Raw genomic sequence first — 10483 nt, 5'->3', positions numbered from 1 at the left:
TTGAGGCATACATGTATTGCTATTTTGTCATACCTTCAAGCATGCCTTCAAAAAGGCAAATGATCCTCTCCAGGACTGCATGTGCCATTGGTGGCAGCTCATATGGGCACTGCAGCTGAGCAGACCATTTGTTGGTCCTTCGCGTGTACTTTCCCCACATAAGTAAGGGAAATTACCCCAGAGCCTTCATTTTCTCCATCTTAATACAAATATATGAATATTAGCTTAGAAAGAGTTCCACGTATCTAGTGTGAAGATACTGCAGATGCAAACTGAACATTTGCTACAGCTGTAGCATTATATTAAAAGCATTTCACTGGTCAAGCGTGAGTTGATGTTTATTTTGGAACAGACAGGAATATAGCATAGCGTCAGTTTCTATATAGCAGCATGCCTTCAGTGTGAAGTTCTACGTTGTGAAAGAAGACCACAGAAAATGTGGAACTGTGGGTTCACACCAAAAGCTTAATGACAATGGCAGCTGCCAGTTATTCATTTTATTTTGAATGGAGTTGTAAAGTAGGCAAGATCGAATTCTGTGAGATATTTTACTATTTATATATATTGGAAATGCATTTGGGTTGATTGCATCATGACACACAATTGCATGAAACTACCAGTCAATGCTTCCCTGTACAATGTAAATACATTTTTTTTAAAAGACAAACACAAAATTGTTATTACCATCAGGGCTGTGTGATCGAACACTTTTGCCTGGTTGCGGGACTTTTTTGTTTTCTCCGCCCATTCCTTAGCCCTGGCTCTGAAGCCTTTCATCCGGGCAGTCTGCCTCGACTTCAGCTCCAAAAGATTGCCACACTGAATAAGAGAGAGAGGCAAAAAAAAAAGCATAGTATGACAAAAATGACTAACAGGTTATAAGCTTTATCCCAGCGGAATGATAATATTATAGGCAGGGTGCTAGAAAGCAAGTTAGGACATCCAACAAACAGAACCATAGGACTCACTAAATCTATCCATATCTATAAGATTTGAATGAAATATAAGAATTCCCATTGGCTGTCTAGATACATAATGCAATATTGCTTGCTTTTGAGGAGATGTTGAATGGAATTGAATGATAATGCAAAACATGGATAATCTAATAATTTGCATTCATTATTGCAACAGAACTATTTACTTTTCTTTAATAGACCTTTGTAACAGGGTGTTATTTAAACAAGCCAAAAGTCTAACATCCAATTGCAACAGATAGTCTCCCATCATGTGGGAAGTAAAATGTTCTTAAATAACATAATAAGAATTAAAATAATAAAGAAAATTGAAGGTGCAACAAAACTGAGTTTTTGGTATGATGAACCTAATGTCTACTCTCCAAACTCTACTTTTATTGTCAGACAAAACAGACAGTATATATGACTACAGTACATTATGTACCTTGGTGCATCTTTTATTCCCACAGTTGCATTTCTCCATGCAATGGGGGCACTGTCTCATCGTTGACCCTGGCATTTTCTGTACTATACAAAGAAAATAACGAAAATCATTAAATTATTGAGACAATAGGCCTATCTCACAACTTCCTGGTTCGGCGTTCGATTTTGCCTTCACCGGGTAAAGTGACTTCCGGTCGCGTAGTCCATGATATTTGACAATGGCGCAGTCAAAAAATAAAAGCTTCTGTTGTCTACCTCAATGCGCCAATTCAAAACAAAAACAACCGTATTTATATTTCCACGACTTCCCAAATAATACCCAATACAGCAGTGGCGATCAGACGGAATGAAGGAGTTAAGTAATTCAGAAGGGGAGTACACTGGTCTGTAGTCGGCATTTCTCAGCGGCTGATTATGACGACGGGAGTGCTACGCTGAATACTGGAGCTGTTCCTAGTCGTTTTGACTGGAACAGCTACACCACAGCCCCGAAAAAAACACCCGTGTATAAACGGGTGTCAGCTCGAAAAGCTGAAGGAGAGGACAAAACACAAACGGACCGGAGAGGTACCGGGGAACATGACTACGCGACACGCCCCCCTGCCGGTAAGTAGATGTGTGCTAACTAGCTGTTATGTCTGTTATTTCTGTTCAACACTTGTTGGGCTTTGTATAATTTTGCCAAACATGGCATGGTTAACGTTAAAACATTCAATCAACATCAGACGCACTGTTAAACTGGGGTTACATATTAATTCAGATTCAGCTTTATTGGCCAGGTTTGCGAACAAACGAGGAATTTTACTTTGGTTTTTACTCTATGTACAACACTCAACCTATAGTTAAAGTGCGTATTGGAAGTTAGATACTGCAATGAAGAATCATATAGGAAAAAAATTCGAATAAACGATTTCTTAGTTTTTATTAATAAATCTACACTACAAGTGGCATCTTGAGCCGTTTTTGTGATACAATTTTACTTCCGCATCTCAAACGCTCGTTTCGAGCGTGACGTAGGAATTGGTAGACGGACGTTCTAATCATCATAGACTACATAGGCAACATAACAATGGATAACAGTTTCGGACCACTTCCGTACAATTTTGAGCCAGCTAGCCGTGAGGGAGAACAGCAACCACCTAATAGGGGGAGACACCATGGCAATAGGAGGGAGATAGAGTTGTGGTGTCAAGAGAATCAGTGGAGAATTGGGCAGGTGTCTTGGTGAGTGACTGGCATTAGCTTGAGTTAATATTAGCTAATGACAGCAAATGATGGCCACGGATCAATATTTAACAGGCATAACTTTACTAGTACTTGATTATATATGAATCTACAGGATGTATAACTCACCCACTAATAGGGAACGTGAGCTGGGCTTAGACCGTCGTGAGACAGGTTAGTTTTACCCCACTGATGTGTTGTTGCAATAGTAATCCTGCTCCGGCGGACGGACGGGTGGGCGAGCGAGAGTGCGCGATCAAACTGAAAGAAACGAGCGAAGTTAACCTCACATTTCCTTTTGATAGGTGCTTGTGTGGGAAATGCCAGCCAATGAGCTCAGCTGAGGAGAGCATGTGTTGCAGGGAGGTGGATCCCTTCTGGGCTCTAGTGGAGACGCTAAACCCCAGACCAGACGTAACATGCCTGACTCTGCATCCAGGCTTTGAGGGATGCTGTCTGAACCCCTTTGTGCTCCAGGTAGCATACTTGGCCTTCAAACAGGAGCATGGCCCTCTGCAGGCCAGCACACACGAGTATGTTCAGTTGTCCACATTCCTTAATAAAATAACTATAAAAAGATCATAGTTTACCAAGTAAATAGAGCTCAAGTCACAGATTCTGGGGTTTTGAAACCTGCTGAAACCCAGAATTTGTAACTTGCTTTATATGTTGAATGGACTTTACCAATTTTATATAACTGAAAACATTAAACATTTAAATACATTAATTGGTAGCAATATCAGAACTCAATTGATTTTTTTTCTATTGTAATTTACCTTATTAATACCATTAACAATATCACCCTTTTTGATGAGTAAGTTTAACTGTCGATATTGTTTCCCTATCCTAAAGGCAGTATCGTTACACCGCATACAGGCAGGTTGTCCGCTGGGCCTATGGAATTCTTGGCAGGCACATCAGGAAGCCCTTACCTGCATGCATTGTGTCTGCCATCAGACGGCAGTTTCCAGAGGAACATGGGGTTTATAAAGGTTTTGGGTGGCCTCATTTAAATGACAGTCAATAAAAATAATGTCTTATTTTATAGAAACTTTTAATGACTCTTTTCTTTTAATATTTAGTTCTTGCAGTTTAAAAACAAAAGGAACATACTGCAATACAAATTTAAACGTAAAATTAACCACAGCAACAAAACTAAGATACAGGATTAGAACTTCATATTCAATTCAATATTCCTGTGTAGCATACATAAACTGTAGACTAGAACATAAACTTATTTCAACCAAAAGCGTGGGTGTCAAGCAGGACCAGGTGGTAACCGCAGGCAAACCTCCAGAAAAAACCTAGGGAAAGAATAGTTTTGTTATTAACTTCATTAATAATAAAATGCAGATAATCAGAATGGGGGAAATAATTTAAGAATCCAGAAGTTCAAGTAAAGAGGGATCTTTCCCTGAATGGATCCATGTGCCAATAGATGTGTCTTTCTCTTGGTTGCAAATGCAGATACCACATAACTCCATGGTCCCACATCTATCTCTGAGATTAAATGTGGCTTTACAATATAGTGTACAAAATACCTAACAGTGTTTTAACACTAATTTCCTGTGTTAAAACGTGTGTGTCGTGCAAGATACAAGCCAACAGCCTCATCCTTGCTGATCATCTGGAAGGATGTGGAAAGGGGGGCAGGTGCAGAGGAGGACAAGTCAGCTGAGCTCTCTTGTAGACTCCTTGGTGACCTGGAGTAGGCCTCAATCAGAGACTCCATAAGGGCAGATGCATAAGCTGAAGAAAGAAAACAAATGTTTAGATCCAATTCAGGGACTTAATAAAAGTAAGTAATAAAGTAATAAAAAACTAAAACAGCTTACCGTACGATGGCTTCTCCTTGACAGGGCGGACGACCCAGCCTCCTTTGCGGAAAAAGCAATTCACAAGCTGCTCTTATATCCAAGTACCAATTTAAAATGAATGCAGTTGCAGCCTCACTGTACCATACTCATTTCAATATCACACTATTTACCTGCTGTACATCCCAAGGAAGGAGAAGCCAGTGTGCTTAGGTGCAAAGTGGAGGATAAGCGAGTGAAAGGCCTCCAGGGAAAAAGTCTGATGCTGTGGGGACAACTGCCGAACATCCTTCAACAATGCTGTTCTTGTAGTGACACTCTCCAACTTAATAGCTGCAGTTGATCCTGCATAAACAACAACATAACATGTGTTCCAATGTTAATAGAAGTCCATATTAGTTACATACACTGATTAGGCATGATTATATAATTACTTCCAGTATCACACAAGTTTGAACAGTACTTTGTTTATGTGTGAGCACACTCTGGGTTATACAGCTCCGGAAAAAATTAAGAGACCACTTCAAATGTTCAGTGTCTCTTGTTTTACTCTTTAATGGCATATGTTTGAGTAGTATGAACATTTTGATTCTATAATATAAACTAATGACCACATTTATACCAAATTAACAATAAAAATATTGTCATTTAGAGCATTTTCAATAAGTAATTCAGGGATAACGATTTAAGAAAAATCCAGACTGGTGGCTTAATTTTTTTTTCTTCGCGGGGCTGTATATTGATGGAGTGCTGTGGAACACAAATTAACAACGCACCAACAAGAACTTTGACCTCTAATCATATTCAGCCACACATGTAGTAGTATGTTGTACCTGGTTCCAGCCACTGCTTGTTCCTTGCTTCTCCCTCCAAAGGGAGATGTGCACAGGAGGGAAATCCAGGACTGTCATGTTCATGGATGTCCCGAACATGGTTCACCATGCTTTGCCACTTGGCCTCCATTACATTTGGATCCCCATTAGGTGTGGAAGCTGCAGTCCAGTATAGGTGGTTGACAATCGATGGCCTCCACAGCTTAAGGTCCTCACAACCCCTCTCCTTTGCAGCAGCATCTAGCGCTTTTCCTATGCCTGTTTCAGAACATAAACACAATTTTATGTTTTTATTTTAACCAAGTGTTCATCTAAACAAACCTATAAACATCAAGTTACTTACTTTTACCAACATGCCAGATGTCAAAGAAGTGACTTGTACCTTCAGGGCACAACTCCTCCCGCACCCACTTGGCAACCTAAAGAATGAGACAACATTTCTTAAAATTAGTAAGGCTGGGGCGCCAGTGGCACAGTGGGTACAAATCTGTCTAATAAAGCAAAGAAAATATCGTACAAAAATAAATAAATTAGTAAGGCTTTTTTGAGCATTTGCTCCTTACAGCGTGTCAAAATCAACAGCCCACTGTAAAATTGATGTAGGGGAACATATAATGAATACACTGATACATATGTCTTTCTTGTTTGTCTTTACCTGGCGATTTCTGTCGGTAATAAGGGCTGAAACTTGAAAGTGTTGCTCCTTGAGAAATGCTATGGTTCGCTTCAAACCCTCCAGCTCACACCAGTTGCTGCTTGGTACCTCTGAGCTCTGTAAAAAACATTAATCAGTCATATAAGAAAGTGTGCCACATCAAAAAGAGAACAACTGATTTGTGTGTCCACTAATGGTAATTTACTTGGACAAGTTGAAGATCCAAAACCCTGTTGATGCGGTCCTCAATCACGGTGTAGGTCCCATACTTGGCACAATGACCAGGAGAATCTGACCTATGAATGTCATGATGAATAGCTTAATTAATTAAAACATTTAAGCCAAAAAACACTGCAATGGATACTGTTACTTAGCTACTCAGAACCACAAAAATAAACTGAAGGCGATCTCCACACGCGAAGACGGGACACATGCAAAGATTTGGCAAGGATCAGCAAACAACACACGGCACCCTCACTGGCGACCAATAGAAGCTGGTCCTATGCTGCTGGCGGTCACCGGTACGGGGCAAGCCTGAACACAAAACACAAAACGAAACAAGCCCAAAACCAACACACTACGGCACGTAACGGTAACATATAAAAGTATACAAGCGAGGTGTTATACCTGCAGTCACCTGAGAGGATTAGACCCCCCCCCATCTCCTTCAGCTGGCTGACTATGCCAGCTTGCTCATTCTTCCACGCCTGCACAATGGTGGGAATTGTGTAAAGGCGTTGATGGCGGAAGAATGTGTTTGCAGTAAAACATTGAAGGCCAAACAGTTTTAACATCCTAAGTGTTTGTGTAGTGTGGTGGCCCAGCCGCTGAGCAGTGCCCCACATGGCCACGGGGTGGCCACAAAGGCAGGCAAAGGCAGCCAAGGGGTGTGGTTCTGGATGGGAGGTACTACTCAGCTTACCCTGCACAGGTGCGCTGAGTTAGCCCTGCAATCAGAGGGCCCTTTTAACTCCACCAGAACAGGCTGAAGACAGACTGGCTGGAGGAGCGTGTGGTGTGGAGACCAGAGACACGTTAGGCCAGTCTCGTGGTAAGAGGCCTGTGGCCAACCCTCTTGAACAATCCAAACCTAATCAATGAAGATACGTCCAAGTGGACCAAAGAGCTGTTGTGTCGGTGTGTGTGAATTGTGTCGTGCTGAAACCCGACCGCAGGCCGGCAGCTGAAGAGGAACCCCAACGACTAGCTGAAGAGGAACCCCAACGACTTGGAGAGGAAACCCAAGCCGAGCTAGGGCGAAGAGGTCAGTGGCAGGGACCACAGACCCCACTAACCTCGGACTATCTTTCTCTCTCTCTCTCTGGCCCCACCCCAGGAAGAGCCAGAAAGGGCACCCTGACGACAGCCGCCAAACCGGTGAAGATTTGAGTTGCCTTTTGCCCCCTCCCTTTTCCCCCTGCACCTTTTTATAAATAAATGACTTAAGTTGATTTCACCGCAACCCCCGCTTCCGCCTGTTCTATTCTGATTGGTGATCCCACTGTTGTACCTCAGAGACCAGGCGCCCACATATGGTGGAGAATGCAGGCAGTCTGAGTCCTCGCTATCAGTGGGTGAACCGATCGGAATAAAAAAAAAACAAAAACTAAAAAAAAAACTAAAAAAAATATATATATATATATATATTTTTGAACATGGAAGAAACCATGAGAGCCATCTTGGAAACCCAAGCCACGCTGCAGTCAGCTGTAGCTGAGTTGTGCCGGGTAAGCGGAAGACAAGAGCGACGACCACGAGATGTGCTGACCAAACAGACGCCGGATGATGACGTAGAGACATATATTGCCTTGTTCGAAAGGACTGCAACAAGGGAGAACTGGCCAAGAGCAGAATGGGCGAACAACCTAATGCCCTTCTTGACTGGGGAAGCTCAGAAAGCCTGTCGGGACCTTTCCGTTGCAGATGCCATGAACTATGATACGGTCAAGGTTGCCATCCTGGCTCAGTATGGACTTAGCCTTCCTGCACGGGCCCAGCGTGTGCATGAATGGAGCTATGACCCTGCGGTTCCAGTCCGGGCCCAGGTAACGACGCTGGTCCGTCATACCAAGAGCTGGCTGGAGGAAGCTGCAGGGCCACCAATAGTGGACCGCGTTGTGATTGACCGGTGCCTCCGGGGACTGCCAAACGACGCCAAGAGGTATGTCGCCCAGCAGGGGGCTCCAAGTGTGGACAGATTAATAGCCTTGCTGGAGAACCACAGGGTGATGGGTAGCATGATGCGATCAGAAAGTGTCATGCATACTAACTTTAAAGCCAACAGAGGGAAAGTGACCAGTGGCAAAGCTGTGAACACGCCAACAGCCCGGACACCGACTGGCTGGACCAGACAGACGGAGAGGCGAGAACCAATGACTCCTCCTCGCCCACGTTGCTACTCCTGTGGCCAGGAGGGACACCTAGCCAGAGAGTGTCCGGACCGGGATGAACCGATGCCTACGGCCGCATCTACGGGTGGTAAGGGCTTCTTCAGCCAGACCCTAACTACCTGTTGGGCCCACCAGGGGGCCCCAGCCCCAAAGTGTCCTGTTAAGATAGGCGGGAGGGACACAGAAGCACTCCTTGACTCCGGAAGCATGGTTTCACTAATCAGACCGCAGTTTGCTAGTGACACCTGGGGAGAAGAGATCTCCGTCTCCTGCATCCATGGAGACACCCGGAAGTATCCCACCTCGGAGGTCCAGGTGATTACTCCCCACGGACCATTCACTCTGCGGGTCGGGGTTGTAGAGCAACTGCCGGTGCCAGTGCTTTTCGGCCGAGACAGCCCGCTCTTCTCCCACTACTGGCCGGAGAAATTGAGGAACCGGAATAGGCGAATCCGAAGACGCCCGGTTGGGACGAAGGCCTCCGCCACCCACCAGGCTTGTGCCGCCGTGTCACCCGATGGCAGCCCTGCGGAATCCAGCGATGACGAAGTGAATAGGCCCCTCCATAGGCAAAGTACAGAAACGGATCCTGGACGTGCAGCTGAGGAGCAGGAGCCTCTGGAAGAGATACAGTCGGATGAGGTATTCTCAGAGTTCCCCCAAGTCGAGGTGGATGAAACTCTCAGGCCTGGACGATTCGGCTCAGCCCAGCTGCAGGATCCCAACCTGACCCAAGCCTGGAGGGATGTCCGAGTGATTGAGGGCCAAAACCAGGATGGGGTGAGTCAAGTGTCTTTTCCCCATTTCATGGTTAAAAATAAGCTGCTGTACCGAGTAACAAGAAAAGACTCTGAAATCTGTGAACAGTTGCTTGTCCCCAGGGAATATGTCACCAAAGTGTTGTACCTAGCACACTCCCACCTACTAGGGGCGCATTTAGGGAGAGAAAAGACATATGACCGTGTCCTCCGCCGCTTCTACTGGCCGGGGGTCAAGAGAGCCGTGGAGGAGTACTGTCGACACTGTGGAGAGTGTCAAATCAACTCCCCTAAGGTAGCGTATCGAAATCCCTTAATACCCCTTCCAATCATTGAAACCCCCTTTAGTAGGATTGGCATGGACATTGTCGGACCCCTCCCGAAGTCTAGCAGCGGCCACCGCTATATCTTAGTCATTCTGGATTACGCCACACGGTATCCAGAGGCCATTCCCCTACGCTCGGCAACAGGAAGGGCGGTCGCCCGGGAAATGTTCCTGCTCTTCAGTAGAGTGGGATTGCCTGAGGAAATCCTTACAGACCAGGGATCCTGCTTTATGTCTGGGGTGATGAAAAGACTGTGCCAAAGTCTGAAGGTGAGGCAAATTAAAACCTCTGTCTACCACCCTCAGACAGATGGACTCGTGGAAAGGTTCAATCAAACCCTCAAGCACATGCTGCGCAAGGTTGTAGAGGTGGATGGTAAGAATTGGGACCAGCTGCTGCCTCATGTCCTTTTCTCCATACGTGAAGTTCCCCAGGGTTCCACTGGATTTTCACCATTCGAACTATTGTACGGACGGAGACCCCGGGGCATGCTGGATGTGGCCAAGGAAGCCTGGGAGCAGCAGCCATCCCCCCAGCGCAGTGTCGTGGAGCACGTGGAGCAGATGCACCACCGAATGACCCAGGTGTGGCCCTTGGTTCGTGAACACATGCAGCAAGCCCAGGCACAACAGGCACAGGTGTACAATCGAGGAGCCCAGGTGAGAGAGTTCGAACCAGGACACAAAGTGATGGTCTTGGTCCCCACGAATGCCTGCAAGTTTTTAGCCAAATGGCAAGGACCTTATGAGATAATGGAACGAATGGGACCAGTGAACTACAGGATACGACAGGTTGGCCGAAGGAAAGGCAAGCAAATTTATCACGTAAACTTACTGAAGCCATGGCATGAACCTCCCCCTGTCCCCTCCAATGTCTTCAGTGCCAACCTGTCTCCCCAGAGTCTACCGCCAGTGAAAATGGGCGATCAGCTGTCGTCCAGACAGGTACAGGCCCTCGGAGAACTGCTCACCAGGAGCAAAGATGTCTTCTCTGAGACCCCAGGGAGGACAACAGTCATCGCCCATGACATTGAAACCGAGCCGGGAAAGACGGTAAGACTTCGACCGTATCGAATCCCGGAGGCCA

General features: G+C 45.4%; 1 long non-coding RNA gene across 1 annotated transcript; it reads left to right on the top strand.

The window, feature by feature from the left end:
- Window positions 1-1522: 1522 nt before the first annotated feature.
- On the top strand, window positions 1523-3781 carry LOC130378542 (uncharacterized). The gene is made up of 3 exons (XR_008894750.1): window positions 1523-2003; window positions 2927-3154; window positions 3474-3781. It is a non-coding gene; the product is annotated as an uncharacterized LOC130378542 (long non-coding RNA).
- Window positions 3782-10483: the final 6702 nt, after the last annotated feature.

This window comes from Gadus chalcogrammus, unplaced genomic scaffold (genome assembly GCF_026213295.1).
Source record: "Gadus chalcogrammus isolate NIFS_2021 unplaced genomic scaffold, NIFS_Gcha_1.0 GACHA086, whole genome shotgun sequence".
NCBI lineage: Eukaryota > Metazoa > Chordata > Actinopteri > Gadiformes > Gadidae > Gadus > Gadus chalcogrammus.
This window is presented reverse-complemented; position numbering and strand designations above follow the sequence as displayed.